Source organism: Narcine bancroftii, chromosome 7 (genome assembly GCF_036971445.1).
Source record: "Narcine bancroftii isolate sNarBan1 chromosome 7, sNarBan1.hap1, whole genome shotgun sequence".
Classification (NCBI taxonomy): domain Eukaryota; kingdom Metazoa; phylum Chordata; class Chondrichthyes; order Torpediniformes; family Narcinidae; genus Narcine; species Narcine bancroftii.
This window is the reverse complement of record NC_091475.1, coordinates 171,308,918-171,329,458: the sequence shown is the minus strand read 5'-3', so window position 1 is coordinate 171,329,458 and position 20,541 is coordinate 171,308,918. Positions and strand designations below refer to the sequence as shown.

Sequence of the window (20,541 nt, the reverse complement as noted above, 5' to 3'; positions counted from 1 at the left end):
TTCAAAGTGCACTTCTACTGCACACGGCAATAAAGGAGTTGTGAATAGAGGCCATTTTTGAGCTGAAAGGGGAAAGATTTAAAAGGTACCTGAAGGACAACTTTTTCACTCAGAGGGTGGAATATATATAGTAAAACCCCTGGTATCCAGCACTAATGCCGATTAAGTAAGTTTACTGGTGGCTTGAGATTGGGTGCTGGATGGATTGGTGAACTGAACACAAGAAGGCCCCAATTTTAAACTTTCATATTTTTCATCTATTTATTTTCCATTTTCTTGATGCTGCCAGTTGTTGAATTCCAGTTAATGGGGATTTTACAGTACAGTATATGGAAAGAGCTGCCACAGGAAGCTAGAGAGGCAGGTATAACTACCACATTTATAAGATTTTGAGACAGGCACATGGATAGAGAAGGGTTAGAGGAATAAGGGCCAATGTGAATAACTTTACACAGGCAACCTGGTCAGCTTGGACGAGTTGGCTGTCGGACTAGTCACTGCGTTGTATAGCTCTGTGACTGTAAGCAGCTTTCAGAAATAGTCAATTAATAAGATTTTACTTCCATTAAGGTAAGTTGTGACATAATTCTTTTGGTCTTTCAAGTCTTTTGTAGAATGGGTCTGTGGAGGGGAGCAAACATGATTTCCTTATTTTGATATCCCGGGCGAGAGAATGATACTGGTGCTTCCACTCTCCTTTCACACATTCTCCTCTCCAACTCTGAACATGCAAAGACCCCGGCTTTACTCTCATACATTCCCAGTTCAATAAGGATCCAGCTCCACGGTTTGTGGGGCTCCTTCTTCCACCCCACTTGCGAACACTAACCCACCACCCTCTCCCACCTCCCACCCCAAAGTTGCAGCATTTTGTGTACTGTAAACCAACCCAACAAATGTCACTAAAACTGCAGGCAAGGGTGGAACTGTGGTAATTCAGCACACTGACCCCTACCCTGTGCAGGCTGAATGCCAGCTCCCTGATATCTCCACATAACTCACTCTGCACCCTGGCCCCATTATAAACTGCAGCTCATTCTTTCCCCAAACTGTCAATGACCCACTTCCTCTGAAGTCCATCCCATTACAACCACATTGTCATGTCATCTCACAGCCTGCTTCTACCTCCTTCATGTGATCCATGAGTAAACCATTGTCTCAGATTGTTACCCTGTACTCTTTTTCTTTCTCCCTTATTCAATCTCTTCTCTCTCCTATCCAGAGCACTTCTAATGTCATCAGAAAAAAAACACATTTTCTCTCTCCAGTGGTGCTGCCTGGCCTGCTAGATATTTACAGCATTTTCTACTCTACTGTTACAAGCCAGTGTGATTGTCACCTCTCTATCAATCGAAGCATTCATGACAACATGCCATGGCAGTAGGAACTGGTTATTCGATGTATTAGTCCTTCCAGGCTCTTCTTTACACTGAAATTTGATAAAATTCCCCGCTTTGTCTGAAAGCACCAGATGTACAAGGTGTACTTTTACAACACAGTGCACAACACACAAGACAAAAAGCTTTCATCACTGCACTGCTCAAAGGCTCTCCCTGCCTTGAGAGAGCTGTCTCTCAAAATCCATTTTTATCATATTTCTGGAAATGCCTGCCATTTAAACTTGGCAAGATAGTTTTATTTAGAAAAATAATTCAAGGAGTTGGTTACAATAACATTATTTATTTTTAAAACATTGACTGATTTAACTCTGAGCAGTGAAGTCTGCTGGTCACGATTATGACATGATTTTATTAGCCAGAGTTTTTCGTGACTCAGCAGTGTGGTGTGGATGATTCAGATTTCAGAATTTTTTTGCAAATTTATTTTGAATTTTTCAAGTCATACAAGCAATCACATTCCAAGTTCATGTACAGTATATTGACATATTGTGGTGACCTACATAATTGCAGCGGCGAAACGGCCCTGCTTGTTATATGCAGTCAGCGGGGCAGCTGCAGTAAAGGTGGCATCGCGAGTCCTTCTGGTGCAGACCGGAAGACCGCGTATGTGCTTATGTCAGCATGACGTAAGTTCCGGGACGGCTTACGTCCAGTACCCCAATGGCCATGAGGACACAGCCCCTGTTTGGAACCTGGTGCGTGCCGGAGACACCCACCCACGCCCAGCCCTGACCACCACATACACACACATCAGCCCCTACAGGGTATTGACTATCGTTACCCCCCGGGCACCCACACCACATGCCCGAGACCCTCACCCTGCTGAGCTGACCGCCATGACCGCCCCCACAAACAACCAGACCCCACCCCCTACAGCAACAGCCTTCCCACCCCCCCGCCTGCCTCAAGATATCCACCCACCAATGGAGTCGACCAGTACACCCCCGGTGGAGCTACACAGGTCACAGAGGCAGAGGAAGCCACTTGACCCTCTAGGACTGGATTTTTTTTAAAGAGGGGGGTGAATATGATGATATGTATATACTGTTGCTGCTCTGTACATGTGGCTGGTCTGCCCACTGATGACTTGACCCCTCCTCCTGTGACCTGGCCATAAAGGTCAACCTCCCTGCCCCCTTCCATTCATTCGAGCACATGGAGTTGGGCCAGCTGAAATCTAATCTGTATTAAAGCCTGTTGTTCCTCACTCAGTCTTAAGAGTCATTGATAGTGTGTATCATGAGCAAGACTCTTGAGGAGCACATCTCACACCTTTGCTAGCTTTTCAACTGATTAGCTGAATACGGCCTCACCATCAACCCGGTGAAGTGCCAGTTTAGCCTTGAGGAAAGTGACTTCTTGGGCCACAGAATTACCAAAGAAGGCACCACTCCTTTACCCGACAAGATGAAGGCCATCCAACAGTTCGCTAGACCGACGACACTGAAGGGTCTGTAAGAATTCATGGGTATGGTGAATTTTTACAACAGGTTCATCCCTGCAGCTTCCAGCATCATGTGCCCACTCTTCATGTTCATGTCAAACTCCAAGAAAGAACTTGACTGGACCGATAAGGCACAGGCTGCTTCCCAAAATACTAAGGAGGCCCTGGCTGCCACAACGATGCTCGTCCACCTATGCACGGACATGCCCACAGCCCTCACTGTTGACGCATCCAACACAGTGGTGGGTGGTGCTCTGAAGCAGTTCATGAACAACACCTGGAAGCCCTTCGCCTTTTTCAGCCGTCACCTGTGAGTGCCTGAACTGAAGTACAGCGCATTCGACAGAGAGCTGCTAGCCCTCTACCTTGCCATCTGCCATTTCCGCTATTTCTTGGAGAGGTGGCCTTTCACAGTCTACACGAACCACAAGCCATTGATGTCTGCATTCTCAAAATCCTCCAACCCATGGTCTGCCTTCCAGCAGTGGCACTTATCTTACATCTTGGAATTCGCTACCTCCATCCGGCACCTCTCAGGTAAAGAGAACGTTGTCACCGATGCACTCTCCAGGCTGGCTGTTCATGCCCTATCACACGGCATCAGCTACTTCGACCTGGCTCGAGCCCAGCTATACAATCCTGAGACCCATAGTTTCAGGACAGTGACCATGAGTCTGCAGCTCCAAGAACTCCCACTGGACACCAATGGCATGACCTTGCTCTGCAACGTCTCCACTGGACAACCCTGACCAATTGCCTCCACCCAATGGAGATGAACAGATTTTGACACGCTACACGGCCTTTCCCATCCCTCCATCTGAATAATGGCATGGATGATATCATCCTATTTCATTTGACACAGGCTGCACAAGCAGGTTAGTGAATGGACGAAAACCTGCATGTGCTGCCAAACTGCAAACGTCCAGTGGCGCACCAAACCCTGCCTCCAACAGTTTGACGCACCGACTCCCAGTTTCCAGCATGTCCACCTTGACATAGTAGGCCCCTTGCCAGCCTCCCGAGGGTCGCACTTCCTGTCCACTATCGTGGACAGGTTCACCCAGTGGCCGGAGGCCATCCCCATCCCAGACACTACCCCTGACACTTGTGCCAGAGCTTTCCTCTCCACCTTGGTCTCCTGTTTTGGAGTCCCAGCATAAATTGGAGCCCAATTTACTTCTGCTCTTTGGTATGAACTCTCCAAACTCCTGGGCACCCAGCTACACCACACTATTGCCTACCATACCCAGTCCAATGGACTAGTCGAACGTTTTCATCGCCACCTTAAGTCAGCACTGATAGCAAAGCTGTAGAGGCCAAATTGGGTAGATGAACTGCTATGGGTCCTCCTCGGTATCCGCACAGCACTGAAGGATGACCTCAAGACCTCCTCAGCAGAGTTAGTCTTTGGCAAGCCCCTTGCAGTCCCAATTCCTCCCTTCACTGCCAGGTCAGGCCTCTGACGTTGCCATTGTACTGAAAAGACTGAGAGACAAATTGGGATCACTTGCACCCCCACCACCATCGCGACGCTATCACCCACCTTTCAATTACCCCGTGGGCTTAAACTCGTGCGACTATGTGTTTGTTCGCAGGGGCGGGCACAGGCCACCCCTCCAGCATCCCTATAAGGGACCCTACAAGGTTTTCTAGTAAAATGCATCTACTTTCACTCTCAACATTGGGGGCAGAGAGGAATTTTTCACACTGGACCGCCTCAAACCAGCACACTTGATCAGAGCCAGTAACGGTCTCGCCACCAATACATAGAGGTCGGCCATCGAAGCAGCAGACCTCATCCACATGAGACCACTGGTGCTGGTTCTGGGAGGGGGGGTGGGTTGTGAGGCAGCACACATAATTGCAGCAGCGAACCAGCCCCGCAGGTCACACGCGGTCAACGGGGCAGCCGCGGCAAAGATGGTGTCGCTGGTCCTTCTCTTCCAGTACACACCAGAAGTATGCGTACGCAATTACGTACGAGGGATGGGCTTGGGTTGGCCTTAAAGGCTGTAGCATTAACTTCAAGGAAAATCAGTTGTGCTAAACGAGCTCACAGCCGGTTGTCTCCAGTCTTTTCGCTGCACTCGCACACAACCCACTCTTAAATGTTGGCTTTTAAAAGCCAAATCTAATCAAACCCTCAAATAGAAAAAGAAGAAAAGTAACATAAGAAATACCCAAAAAGAAATCAAAAAAGAAGGCAGAAAGAAAAAAAAGAAATGTCTTAAAACTATCATCCAAACTGGAGGAATCTGTATTTCTTGACTTTACCAGGTCTTGTCGGTGTCAGTATGAATTTCGTGAATATAAAAGACAGTTAAAATTACAACATTATGTTGTCAGATTACATTCTATCTCTTATCATCTTATACTCAATTTTACATTATTCCATCTCATATTAATCATTATATTCAATTTTACAATATTACATATCATATTACTTAGATTCCTTAAAATTTTATAATTAAATGTCTGAGTAAATATATAATTTCCATTAAGAGAAAAAGTTTTATAAGTTTTAAAATCTATCTTTCTGTTCCCCCCATACCACACTCACTTTACAGACCTATTTCCCTTACTTCAAGATAGGACTCAGTATGATTGACACCTCCCAAGATAAAAGTATGAAAAAAGAAAAAGAAACAGAAAAATATCATTATTAAATGGTTACACTCATCCTTAGTATAAAATATACTAAACACCAGCCCCCTCATTAAACACATATGTAGAGATTCTAGAGGCGAGGACACCTCCCCACCCCCACCACCTCCAATTCCCAGGTGAAACAATTGCAAAAAAATTACTCTTTTTCCAAATGATTAATATCAAACAATTACAAATAAATAGGAAGATAAATTATCATTATCCATGTTTTAAAATGAAAAGATCAATAAAGTTATCTCATTCTCTTCAAATATTCTTCAGAGTTGGTAACTTATTCACAAGGTTCTTTGCAACTTCAATGTCAGTAATACATCTATTTTGCCCATTTGGCATCATAACTTTCAAAGTAGCTGGTTGGAGCCACACAGATTCTGAAGGGTGCTTTTCAGTGGATTAAATTCCTGTCTGTGCTAATGTCTGGATAGAAAAATATTTTTCACCTTCAATTTCGAGAGGATCTCCTTCTCTTTCCTTGGCCACCTTTGCTGCTGCTTTTAATATTCCTTCGCGATCTTTGAATTTTGTGTATCTAGTTAGTATAGAGCGTGGTTTTTTTTATGCAGTTCTGGACAGGAGAAGGGAGATCTGTATACCTTGTCAATTTCTAGATCGGTTCTGACATTTTGTGTTCCCAGAATTTTAGGTACCCACTCTTGAAAGAAGCGAATGGGGGTTTCCCCTCCTCTCCCTCTTTGAGTCCCACTTTTTTTAACATTATTACATCGACTAACATTTTCTAAAGAATCCATCTTTTCCCATCTTTTTTTCTTTTTCTTTGCCCATTCATTTAATTCTTTTTCCACATTGACCACTCTTTCCGTTGTTTCATCAACCTTTTCTTCCACTTCATTCACTCTTTCATTTAAAGTCCCAATTTCTACCCCTAATCTGGTCATAACCTTTAAAATATGATCCAATTTTTTATTTGCATTTTAATTTTTATTTAAAAGTGCTTTAATTATATCTTCATTAGTATATTTTTCTTTAACGTACTATAACTTTCTTAGCCTTAGTCTCTTATATAGCATTTACCAGTTCATCTTCCTTTCCTATTTCTTGATTGCCTTCTAAATCACCATTTTGGAAGAGAGTTCCTTCTTCTTGCTGCTGTCGGTGATCCTGCATATCACGCATGTGCACAACAGTGTGCATGCTCAGTCTCCTGCTTTCTGCTTCCAGAGCATCTCTTGGCCCCAACGCCAAAGACGCTCCACCATTCCTCCAGTCGTCGGGCTATCTGCGTGGGGGGCAGGACAGGCTACAACTCCCCGCTTTTTCTTGTAGGTAGGCCCTCCTCCGTTAAAAAATTCCTCTTCCTGCTGGGAGATCAAGATCACTGGAATTTGCTGATTTTTATTCAACATCTTTACCTTAAAAGTAAGTTCTTCCTTTTCTTCCTACATAGGTTCTTGTAGAATATTTTATTTTTCCTTTTTTTTAATAATTTCATGGGAGTTTTGGGAAGCTGCCTCCTTCCTCCTCTACATCACATTACATCCACCTGGATTTCAGATTTCTTGTCAGAGTACATACTTGACATCACATACAACCCTGAGATTCTTTTCTCCTGTCGGTGTGGCAGAATTACCACTAATTGGTAGTGCAATCCAAAAATCTGTACACAGCATATACGTGTAAACAAATAAAGAACTGTAAACAGATAATGAATGTAAACAAACTGACTGTGCAATACAGAGAAAATTTAAAAAGAAAAGAAAATCAATAAAGTGCACAAGAGTCCTTAAATGAGTATCTGATTGAGTTTGTCGTTGAGGAGTCTGATGATGGAGGGGTAGCAGCTGTTCCTGAACCTGGTGGTGCAAGTCTTATAGCACCTACACCTCTTTCCTGACAGCCAGCAGCAGTGAGAACATAGCATGTGCTGGGTGGTGTGGGTCTTTGATGATAACTGGTGTTGGTCTTTGATGATAGCTGGTGTTCTCCGACAGCAGTGTTCCCCGTGGATGTACTCATTAGTGGGGAAGGTTTTGCCTGTAATGTCCTGGGTTATGTCCAGTATTTTTTGGAGGGCTTTATGCTCAGGAGTATTGGTGTCCTTATACCATACCATGATGCAGCTGGCCAACAGACTTTCCACCACACCTCTTTAGAAATTTCCCAAGGTTCCTGGTGTCATACCAAATCTCCATAAACTCCTGAGGAAATAGAGGCATTGACATGCTTTCTTTACGATACCATTTGTGTGTTGGGTCCAGGAAAGATCCTCTGAGAAAGTGATTCCCATAAACTTAAATTTTCTCACCCTCTCCACCTCTGATTCCCCAATGATCACTGGATTGTACACCTCTGGCTTTCCTTTCCTGGAGTCAACAATCAGCTCCTTAGTTTTGGTGACACTGATGACATTGTTGTTGGTGCATCATTCATCCAAGTTTTCAATCTCCCTCCTGTGTGCTGACTCATCTCCTTCTTTTATACAACCCTCTACCGTGGTTTCATCGGCAAATTTATAGATGAAGTTATTGTTGCATCGAACCACACAGTCATAGGTGTAAAGTGAATAGAGCAGGGAGCTAAGAACACAGCTCTGGTGCTCCGGTACTGATGGAGATTGTGGAGGAGATGTTCTAACCAATCTTCACTGATTGTGGTCTGGAGGTGAAAAAATCCCGGATCCAATTACACAGTGGGTTGTTAACTCCTAGTTCTTGGAGTTTACTAATTCGTTTTGAGGGGATGTTGTGTTAAATGCCGAACTGTCGTCAATAAAGAGATTCACTCTGTGACTTGATCCCTTCAGATTCAAGAATGACATATAGAAATTACATATTTAAAGGTAGATTTTAAATTTCTCTTCTGATTTGCTATTGTCTTGTTGACATTGACACTAGGTAGCTTAATGAAGAAAAGTTCATGAAAACCTGTAATTGAGATGGTGCATTTTGTTAATTTGGGTGTTAATTTTGCTAAAATTTTGCACAATATTACTTAGAGGATTTCATCATCTAAATCACATGTTATTGAGAAGGGAGGTAGGATACCTGATGCTAATACATGTTGGAAGTATTCAAAATAGGTTGATTGTGATGTCTATATTTTCCATATTTAAAGGTTATATTATTGTCATGTAATGCTACATTTAGAATGTAACATACCTGAAATACTTTGTCTACCATAAGGAAGACAGAGAGCTGCCACTTTGTCCAGTGCCCCTCACAGAAATGAGGTCCCAGCAAGGAAAGAACTCATGACCCCTGGTTTACAAGACACAGATCCTCTTTATCTTTCTATAACAGCTCACTATATAACCTGATTTCCCAGAAATCTCTACTCTCATGCATGCCTATTAACAATTCATGAATTTCACATCAGCTACCTAGGCAAAAGATAATTTACAGTAGCCTATTAATCTAACAGACTACTCACCCAATCGGGAAAGCTCCATAAGGTCAGAGCTGGTGGACACAATTGAATACAGGTTATTGAAACAATTCATTGCAGCCTGTGGCCCTGTCAATCCTTGAACAAAGCTGATCTGACACCAACACTGACCATCAGAAACCTGCATCAAACAGCAGAACCAGAATTCTAGTGGTCTTATGAAATACACGTGCCTGGGAAACTCAACAGGCCATACAGCATCCATGGGAAGTCAAAGGTAACCAACATTTCAGGCCTGGGCCCTTCATCAGGAGTAAGAAAATAATCAGGCTGACATTTGAATAATTTATTTTCTTATCCCTGACTTTTTATTTAGACAACAGTCTGTTTTTGTTTTCTGATATGCACCACAGTTCCTGTACAGGAACTGCTCTGCCCAAAACTGCAAGAAGCTGCGGAGAGTTTTGAACCCCACTCTGCCTTCTCACAAGCCAATGCCAACTCCACCAATTCCATCTTTATCTCTTGCTAGCATGGAAAAATTGCCAATATATTGTAGGACTCATCCCACCCTGGTCACACTCTGTTCTTCTCTTTCAGTCATGCGGAAGATACATTTGCTTGAAAACATGATCCTCCAGATTCAATGACAGTTTCTTTTCTGCTCTTATTAGACTCTTAAATGGACCTCTCATTGGTTAAAAAAAATGATACCCCTACACTGTTTAACTGTACTTGTCTCTATAATTAGCATTTTGTCTGACTAACACAATTTTGTTTACATTCTTGTTTTATTCTTGCACAATCTTCTGTAGTTAAGTATAGGTGAACATGCCTGGGTAGCACACAGAACAAAGCTTTCTTGCTGTAGCTTGCCATTCTCAATGGGAGCCCTATAACTTCCTTGGGCCCACAGCACAAATAAGTAAAAGCCTGGTTTTCGTTTGACCTCATGTAACATAAATATTTTTGATGCTTTTTATGTAGTCGCCAGGGGAGAGGAACAGAATAAACCAAAACTGGACTGCTTCACAGGGAAGGGGACCCATTAACTTTGAGGAGAGTCCTAAGCCAAAAATAGGGTTGAGAATGGCAGCTGGTTAAACAATTCAGTTCAATTCACCTGGTCAGTTTTGGGAGCACGAGAAGGAAGAGGAGGAGAGGAACTTTCCCTGGGATTTGGTCTGGTACCCTGGCTGTGGGTTACAGAACGAACCTGTGGCAGCAGCAATCCCACTGTGCGCTCCCAAGAAATCTAATTAATGGTATGAGCCTCAGTGTCATCTAAATTTACTGCAGACTTATGAATGCTACTAATTAATGCACATTTTTGTGCATGGTTACCTTTCACCTATCTAAAACCGCTCTCAAGTGTTTGGAAGAGAACATGCGTACACCCACTTCCTACCACCCCCCACCCCAAACCTCCATCTCCTGCTGAGATATGTTGAGGGATTAACATCGAGCCCTCAAGATCCATTGTGCTCTTTCAGTTGATGTGTCACTTTCATGGAATAGTTAGAAAGGTATTCACTGGAGGCCTATTATGAGTAACAGACCAATTTAGTTTGGAGGGTATTCCCAGGAGAATCTTATTGCATGAGTGCTTAATGGCTTGGTTATCCAAATAATTAGAATGACCTTAAATTATCAAGCTTTCTTTAAATCAGCCTAAACCAAGCAATGCAATTTGAGCACCAGAGCTGAATTGAAGTGACCAAAGTACACAATTCATGTAAGAGCAGACTGTGTACTGCTCTTAAATAAGTGTACTACTGTCTGGTGTAGATATAGGCCTGAAGATGTAGCTCCATGAATTCATTCTCTTTGCCCAATCCTTAAGTAAATATGAGTACAAACAGAAATTGGCACTTTCCCAATTTTCTTCAATGCAACTTGCAGAATGACTAGGACATACTTTCCCAAATTGAGTATTTCCATAAATGTCAACAATCTAGAGAGAAATCCAACTACGTCAGTCAGTGTAGATGTAAACAGTTGAAATTCAACATTCAACAGCAGAACAGCAAACTTTAAACGAGAGATTTAAATCCATCCACTTAATGTGAAGAGAGTGATTGCATGAATCGAATCTTGGCATCATTTATCAAAGTCAACATACAACCACTTCAAACCATCAATCTAAGCAAATGCAAGTTTGGTTTTTTGAGTGCTGTTGGCAGCACTCGACCTTTGGCTTGCCCAAGAGGGTAAATCAGATCATTGGCTTGCAGTAAATGTGATGGATGTAGTTAGGAGCCAAATTTCTTCAGTCTTGTTGCGTCAGAAAATATTTGAAAACCTGGGGCTTAGATATCCATTTGCCAGTATTCCTATTTCTCATCTTGATCACTGCATGAACATGTCAGAAAAATCAGATGAGGGCTAAAGCAGCTGCCCTGCACATCAAAGTCCCAACTGACTGAGACAACATGAACAACTCTATATATGTGTCATTATTCTCCATAAGTTCATCATAATTTAACTAGCCAACTTTTTCAACATCAAGGCTAGAAGAGCAGATGGAGAGTCTTCTTCTTTGGCTTGGCTTCGCGGACGAAGATTTATGGAGGGGGTAAAAAGTCCACGTCAGCTGCAGGCTCGTTTGTGGCTGACCAGTCCGATGCGGGACAGGCAGACACGATTGCAGCGGTTGCAAGGGAAAATTGGTTGGTTGGGGTTGGGTGTTGGGTTTTTCCTCCTTTGCCTTTTGTCACCCCACCTCAGATGGAGAGTATGTACAACAGATCAACAGTGGCAATAATGATACCCCCTTCTGACATTAAGGGTCCTTGATTATCCACATTTCTCAAATCTGATGGAATATTCACAACTTGTCTGAATTGGTGACCTGTAACAACACCTTCAAATCAAAACAATAATCTATTTGATCAATGCCCTACCTAAGGAATCACCATCAAGGCCTCCACCATTTGTGGTGTAAAATGCTTCCTATTTGCAGGACACATTTATTCATTTGGATAAGCTGTACCTTCCATGGGGCCACATCCTCTACTCCCAAGTTCAGCAAGAGCAACAATATTTTCAGAACTTTCTCGCTCATATAACTCATTCCAATCACTTGCTCGTGACATTTTGGTATTTATTTATTATCTCTGCTTCAAAGTTACAGACCAACCTGCCCAGTACCAGTTTGCACTGGCGCAATCACAAAAAGCAATATAGCTTCCAGAGAAGGCCCGCCTTGATTTTCTCGTTGACCTCTTTGATCTCTCCCAAACTTTAGACAGATTGATAGATATCTCTTCTTCTTGTTCCTTTTCTTGTGTAGTCATGTAAGTGGTGTGCTCTTACTTGTTTCGTCTCTTTCTTATCTTAACCTAGCCATAGTAGATCATTCACACTGAGGCATTACTTGGGAATACCCTATGGATTAATCCACGTCAACTCTCATTTCTGATTGATGCACTGCTCCTTGCCTACAGGACTTTGACCCAATAAGCTTGTGTCCTTCTGCAGACTTTTTGACTCTTTCATTGCTGTCCAGTAACTTGTCCAATGTTGCCCCCCAATGGGAAACCAATGTGGCTCATTACAATTCAATGACTTTGCTTCTTGACTGTTATTTAAGATTAAACCAGAATTATGCTACTGACCTCATTTTCTTGCGTTGAAAATTCGATCCACTCTCACAGTCTGCACCTGGCCCACGTCAGCTTTCCTATTGCTGATGTAACGTCATGTCAATGAAATTATTTATTCTTGTACTGAAGCTCAACAATTGCACAAAGTAATCCTTAGAACATCTGCAAGCTTTTACAAACTACAAAGACTATGTCATATAAAATGATAATAGACAATATAAAACATAAATGTACAAGATTATCAATTCTCAAACATTAAATCATGGCAAAAACAGTTAACAAAAAACATTAAAAGCAGTAAGAGCTGCGTATCATGTTTTATCACAAATCCCTTGACAACAGAGGAAGTGTTATAGCACTTCTAGAGAAGTGCATTCTTCATTTGTGGTGACTTTGAATCAAAGATCATTTATCAGTTGTCCGTTTTCTTGCTCGCTCCATGGAAAAAATAATATATCGTGCAATTCATCAGGGAGTTGAATCCTCTGGAATTCAGATGATTGCAGATAACTTGAAGGTCTGTATAAATTTTACAGATGCTTGGGGTCTTTGAGCAACAAAGAACTGATCCATAAGCATTTAGAGATAGTCTGAAAGTTATTTTTTATTCCATGATGGAAATACATTTGAGGTAACTGTGGATAATGAAGTGTTAAAGTCGAGAATATTCAATTATGTAGTTGCAAAATATTCCTGTTAATACTTCAACGTGATTGTAGATCATCCTGCATTTGTTTTGTGTGGGACACAATTATTGAAACAAGGCAGTTATGCTATCAATCTATTCATTTGAGTCGCCGTAATAAGAAAGCAGCTGTAGCTACAAAAAATCTTCACTTAAGAGAAATTTGTGAGTACCATCATCACAAGGGACAGCAAAGATTCATGATATTTAATATACATGGTCTCACCCTCTCATCATTACTAACTTGCTTGTAACTGCACTCCCTAAAGCTCATGCCAACAAATGTCTCAGCTTATGAGGCCTCTTCCTTCATTATGGTGCCAATCATTGGACTCGATCTTTTTTTATACAATATCAAGAAACATGCAACAAATGCAATGATTACTCAGACAACTGGCCTCTTTATCCCCAAAAGCCTGTCAGTCATTCCTCTCATTTTGAGTCATGAAGTCTACAGGCAAGAACATGAATCATGACTCCTGATAAAGTTGGACTCCAGATCCACAAGAAGATAACACAGTTACAGTACTGAATCACCATGGGAGCTTGACTATCTCGGCCATCTCTGAATGGATAAATTGAAATTTGAACCCACTTGGTTAATATACACATACAAGAGACCTCAAACCTGTATGTTAACCAAGTGCAGTATCTGAAGATATTCATGTTATACTGGACATAATACCTGACCAATTAGGCCTCTCTGTTTAGCTGTTCTTCAGGTTCCTCTACTTTCTTCTTCTCAAGGTGGATGAAGTGGGACTTTTCCAAGGGAAATGCCATTGTGAGAGAACTACATCATAAAGTAGAAAAGGACCCCTGGACAAGAAGCAGTGGTGATTGGTGGCAATGTAGTTACATTCATTGATGAGCTGTTTAGATGCATTGGATTAATGACCCAATACCTACTATAAACCACTGCATTTCAGTAATGTTCTCAGCATCACTTTCTCAAATGCAATTATGGATAGGCCATAAATACAGGGATACCTTGTATAACATGGTTAATACATTCCAAAATGTTCTGTGTAATGGAAAACAGCACTGTTCAAAGCATTATTACAATGTACTTTAATGTAATACATTCCAATCCTATAATTTATTTATTCTTTTACCTAGAACTTTTATGCAAATATGTGCATAACATATTTAAAAGGGATATGTAAAACTGAAAAATGACAAAGATCTTTATTGGCAATAAGTGAACATTGGTTATTTAAGAAAATATCTGTCTAATGTAGTTTGCACTTCATTAGTAATTTTTCATCATGAATATCTTTATAACATCAAATAGTATTTTGCAATTTTTGCCAAACTCTAATGTTTCTCTCAATTTGGTTCTATATCCATAAGGTCATCACAAGTATTGTTGATTTTTCCATTAAACATTGATAATTCATCTAAGGTGAATTCTTTCATTGGCACTTCATTTCCACCAAATTAAAGTATCAATCGGTCTTCCAAAACTTTATAGCCTGGTTGAAAATTTTCCTTTTTCAGCTAAAAAAAAAGTTTGTCATGGCATCTTTTTCCAAAATAATCCAGCTTCATCAACATTAAAAATTTTCTCATCTTTGTAGCCTCCTTGGTCAATCACTTGTTTTGGTTCAGTCGGAAAGCTTGCAGATGAATCATTATCGGCACTCGCAGATTCGCCAGTAATTTGAACTTAATGGAGCCCCATGCATTTTTTTGAAGTTGTAAAACCAACCACAACTTGCTGAGAAAGTTTCCCCTTCATTTTCGTTTTCATTGTTGTCTTTTAATGTCCAATAGAGGCTTGTTGCTTTAGCTTGAATTGTCATTTGACAATGAAATTCTTTTCTGGTTGCAATCTTCAAACCAGATCACTAAAAGACATTCTATATTTTCCATTGGAGAACTTCTATGTCTAACAATCCCTTTAGAAACACAAGATGCTGCTACCATTCCATGTCCTTTAATTTTATCTTTATTCTTGATTAGAGTTTGAACATGCCTTTGTCTCATGCTATTTTCGCAAATGATGCACCATCTTCATGTTGCTTAATAATTTTCAGTTTCTTTTTGAATGTTATGTTTATTACATGTATCACCTTTATCGCATTTCCTTTTTCCACTCATATTGTTTGTAAGGGTGCACTTTTATCCAACACAATTAAAATATTACAGAGCAGCCATGGCCTTCCTACTCAGAGCGATACTAAAACAAGTTAAGCAATAATGAAATTGAATGAAGGCCCCACTGCTGGTAATGCAATATTAAAAAAATGTAATCATTTTTGGTTATTACTATATTAAAATTATAAACCACGTTACTTCAAAACCCATGCTGTTATACAAGGTATCCCTGTACTAATCTCACCAGTGGAAGCTCATCATCCTGTGAGAGTTTAAAAGCAGGAACCAAGCAGAAAGGTTGAAATGCTAACTTCTGTATAAATCTCAATTTCAGAGCTGCCAGTATTTCAGTGGTCACTGCAGGCTGCACATATTGTGCCCCTGGGAGAAAATTAATGGAAGATTTTCCTCATGGTTCTATTTCTATCCTCCAGCTGGCTAAATCTATAGGCTTAAAAGTAAGAAAATGTAGGTCCTTGTGTCTAATTATATTTTCTTCCCTTCAGATCCTTGGCAATACTTGAATAGAAACAGCAATGAAACTTGCAAGATAAAAATGCATCAGAGTCAGTTTAAGTGGAGGCTTCAATCACTTTCTTTCATTAAATACTTGCAAACATTATCATTCATTAAACAACCTTAAGGAAAAGATCAGATCAGAAAAGAAACTTTAAAAAAGAACATACCAGATGAATGTTTTGTGAGAATTACTAACTTTTGGTACATTACTAACCTATATCTGCACAATTTGAAAAGGGAAGGAATTTTTTAAAACTTGCTGCAGTCTACTTCATTAAAGAGTATAACCTTGTGCACAGAACCCATGGTATTTTCCCTTCTATACTCATTTTATGAATGTATCAAGGCCACCAGCTGCTGCCAACATTAAATTTCAGCAACAATAATAGCAGAAAAAACTGCAGTGAGCTGAATCCAGCATCAAATTATACAAGAGTCAAACAGCTAGACAATAGTTGGACTTATGGTAAAAATCATTTTCTACCCAATTAGTTATTTTGATTGCATGGAAGAAGTGGCTCACTCTCACATCTCCGTTAAGATTATAATGAAATGAGCAATTGTAAGAGCGGAACAAGAAAGTATGCAGACTCTGATTGCAGTAAATACAAAAAAGTGCTGGAGAAACTCAGCAGGTCCTGCAGCATCCATAGGAGGTAAAGATATATAACCAACCTTTTGAGCCCTTCATCAAGAAATGGAAGAATGTTGGCAGGTGTCTGAATAAAAGGGTAAGGGGGAGGAGGACAGTCTCAAAGGCAGGAGGTAATAGGTGGAGAAGGGAGGGAGGGCACAGCAGCAAAGGGAGGCGGGATGGCAATATGAATAGAAATGGAAGGGAGTAGACAGCCGACAAGAGGAAGTTAAGGGAGGGTAAAAGAAGAGCATGTTCACAGAAATTGGAAAAGTCACATTAATGCCATTCGGCTGGAGAGTGGCCAGACAGAAAAATCAGGTGTTGTCCCTCCAATTTACAGGTGGTCTTGGTGGGATAGACATGTGAGTATAGGAGCGGGATGCTGATTTGAAATGGTTGGCCACTGGGAGATCCCCCCCCCTCTCACTGATGCAGACAGATCAAAGGTGCTCAGCGAAGTTATCTCCCAGCCTGCACCCAGTCTCTCCTTAAGTAGAGAAGGCCACAAAGGGATCAATCGATGCAGTAAATCAATCCTGCAGATACACAAGTGAGGTGTTGCTTCACTTGAAAGGTCTGTTTGGGGCCCCGGACTGTGATAAAGGAGGAGATGAGGGTGCAAGTGTGGCACCTCCTGTGGCCACAGGGGAAGGCCAGGGTGACAGATTTATTCCTGAAGGATATTAGAGAATAATAGGGAATGTGGTAACTTGAAAAACTCAAGGTTTGAGCTCAAGGTTCAGTCCTCTGGATTATTTGTCCACCAATATGAACTGCTTTGTGGGAGAGGAAGAAGAGAAATTGCCAAGGACAGCATTACATAAATCAAAATAATTGTTACCAAGTGAACAGTTTAGCAGCAGTGGGAATGATGTAGGGCTGAGGAGGGTAGATGTGTGATTGTGCCAAATAAGCAGTCTCCATAATACTTTTGATCTAGATTTAAAACTCAACTCAAAGATTATGCAGGCCACAATGATTTATAAAATCTAATTACATTCGAATAAGAGGCTGTGAAGAGGAATAAATAGTGAGGAAATTAATTTTATACTTTTGGTCTGCAATATGAAACTATTCTTAAGAATGTGCTAGTCACGTTGGAAATATGTGTGAGAAAAGGATACTTTTGACAAGTATGATGAATGTTGAGTATAAGTTGAACTGGACCACAAGGACTAAGATTCTTTAGTTATGCAAAATAGCATTTGTCAGGTTGGCCATAGGGTTGTCTTTCTTCTCAGAAAATAAAGCAACCAAAAAAATTCTGAATTGTCAGGAGAACTGGAATGTGCAGTCTGTCCTGGGGCCACAGAGGATCAAGTGATTAAATGTGGGCTGATGGTTGTAGAATGTGTACAGGAGGGCTCCTTAAAGAAGGTTCAGTTATGGTTCTGCATGAAGTTCTACTTCTATAGAGTAGATAAAAGTAAGGGCAAACCAATGAAAGGTGAAATTAGAAAGAACCATGTTGATCCACCACACCAGCCATCTAATTTCCTGGTATAACATTTATGTGTGTCAAATGTTGAACTTCTGGTTTGACAGAATTGTGTTATCATTAATCTTTAAGAAAATTACATGTATTTCTCAGAAAAGGCTTTGTGGGTGGATGGGGACACACACAGAAACCATTTTGAAAGTCAAAATGTCTGCTAAACCATTGTTGGCTGAAGCTGTATAAACAGCCATAAAAATTGAAGTGATTCTTCATTGAAACTAAGATAATAGAGATGGCATCTGTTCAAACAACCAAGTCCTTGCTTCAATGACCTTCTGCAGACAGGCCAGAGGCCTGAAGTGGTTTGAAGAAACTTCAAAGTCAGCAATGAGGTCATGTCATGTGATTTTGACACTCAAGAAAAGACACTTTAACATTGCACCAAGAAACATCTGAGGTCGGAGATCCAGTAGCCTCCAGTCAGAGAGGTACTGTTCCTGTTGTATTCTCTTTATCATGAGAGATACACAAAATCAGTGGTAAAGAAAAGCCACTTCAGCTGTCTTTTTGAAAGAGGACAGTTTTACCATGGCCATCTTGTTATGAGCCTAGAGGACCCCAAATCCCAGCAGCAATATTCACCGAGACAAATGGTTACTTAAACAAAAGTTGATTTTAATGATCTTTAAACGTGAAAATAGAATCAAACTTTACTTATCACTAACTTACTTAATCTAACTTTACCCCCTTCTAATTCTAAGCGCGAGTGTATGTAATGTATGTGTAGTTCAGAAAAGTTCTTTGGTTCACAGTCCAATCTCAGTTCTTATTCCTCCAAGTTCACTGGTTGCAGGCAGTTCTTATACTGTGCACAGTAACCTTTATAAAGTTCATCAGGTCTTGGTGCTCAAAAGGTAAATGGTTACGGTTCAGCAAGCTTCTTGTCAGTTTTCAGAGAGAGAGATTTGTTATTCCAGGACATCAACAACTGATGTACTTCCACCAGCCACTTCAGTGTCTTGCTAATGAAACTTGACCCTTTAGGGTTCTCCAGATGATAACCTCTTTCTTTCAGGTCACCACAGAGTACCTTTTTGTTTCTCTTATTCCAAGTGAAATGTTAGACAGCCAGTCCTCTTCTCTCGCATGAACCACAAGGGCTTTGACTAGGCCATCTTCCAAACTGGGGCTTCTTGCCAGCTTGTCCTGTTCCAGTCCCAGCTGCTCTTGCTGGCTGAAACACTGTACAAGTGATCTCTGTGTATGTGTGTGTGTGTGTGTGTGTGTGTGTGTGTGTGTGTGTGTGTCTCTCTCTCTCACACACACACACACACACACACACACACACACACACACACACACACACACACACACACACACACACACACAGAAAGCCTGTTTGACTATCTCTGCTTACAAAACCACATGATCCTCTTACAACAGCAAGTTCTCCTTCCAGGCAGCAGTGGCTCCAGCATTCTCTTTCATCAGTTGCCTTTGGTAAACAATTCATTAGTGAAGTCTCTTGAGCACTCTTCAAAGCTCTTGGAAAAGCTGTTGAGGCCTTGATATGTCTAGCATTAGCAGAGCTCCAGTATTTCAAATAATATATGTGACCTACTCTAACAAACCTTTCCCCCAATTTATCTCCCAAAAACATATCTATATACTCAATATACTCTGTCACAATCTTCACATGGCCACTTCATGTAACCCTTGCCAGGGTTTGTGAAATCATCATGGAAGAAAACATAAGTTCTGAAACCTCCAAGCAAGAGAGAAAATCATTTGTATGAAGAAACAATTCTCTGAAAAAAAACCTACAAGGTATTTGTGAGTTTGAAAACTTTTGAACAACAGTTTTAGAGACTCTGAGTTTCAACACAAGCATTTTCTGAAACTGAACTTTAAAATCATCTCTTCAGAATTATGCCTGGACTGTAATGGGTTTGGATTTGCCCCCCATGCACACACACACACACACCTGATTGTGCACACACACACACATTTGTGCATAGTGGGAATAGGTTAGAGTTAAATTTAGAGTTAAGTAAGAAGTGTTAGATTATTAAGTTATTAATAAAAATTATTGTTTTGAAGATACTATTGTCTTTAGGAATTTCTACAGCAGCTGGTCTGGTATGCCACACCATGACTGAACAAAAAGACATTTCCACTTCATACCCATCATTGTGTTTACTGCTTCATTCTTCTCTCATCCATTAGGCTAGATTATTGAGTGTGGGTGAAGATTCTGTGAAGGATTACCACTTATCTGCCCTCGGAGGACCAGCACTTTTTTTTAATTTCCATGCCTGCTCTTTGCAATTTGGAAGCTAGGAACATGAGAGAGGCCATGTGTGGGCACATCTCACCTTTGGCTCCACATTGGATTCTTTGCAAGTTCTGCTGCTAGTTTTGAATCATATTAAATGGAAGGGGTCCCTTGGTCTTATGCTAGCCATAAAAGATCTACCTGATTCACCCAGTGGATTCACCAACCTTCATTAAAGTAATTAACATCATGGCTTATTTTTCTTCATTTATTTTATATTCAAGTTTTTGCAGAACTTAATTGATTCTAAACCAAGGGGAATACCCTTTAAAATTATTTTAAAATACATTAAAATCACTAAAGTGCACTCCAACCATCTAAAGTGTCTCCGAGGCCTAGTTGTCAGCTCACATCCTGTTTGGCTCCAGT

The 20,541-nt window shown here is 40.9% G+C and overlaps 1 long non-coding RNA gene across 1 annotated transcript in view; it reads right to left on the bottom strand.

Moving 5' to 3' along the window:
- Positions 1-20,541, bottom strand: part of LOC138739388 (uncharacterized) — a 123,733-nt gene that overhangs the window by 70,841 nt on the left and 32,351 nt on the right. The gene's annotated exons all lie outside the window — the stretch shown is intronic.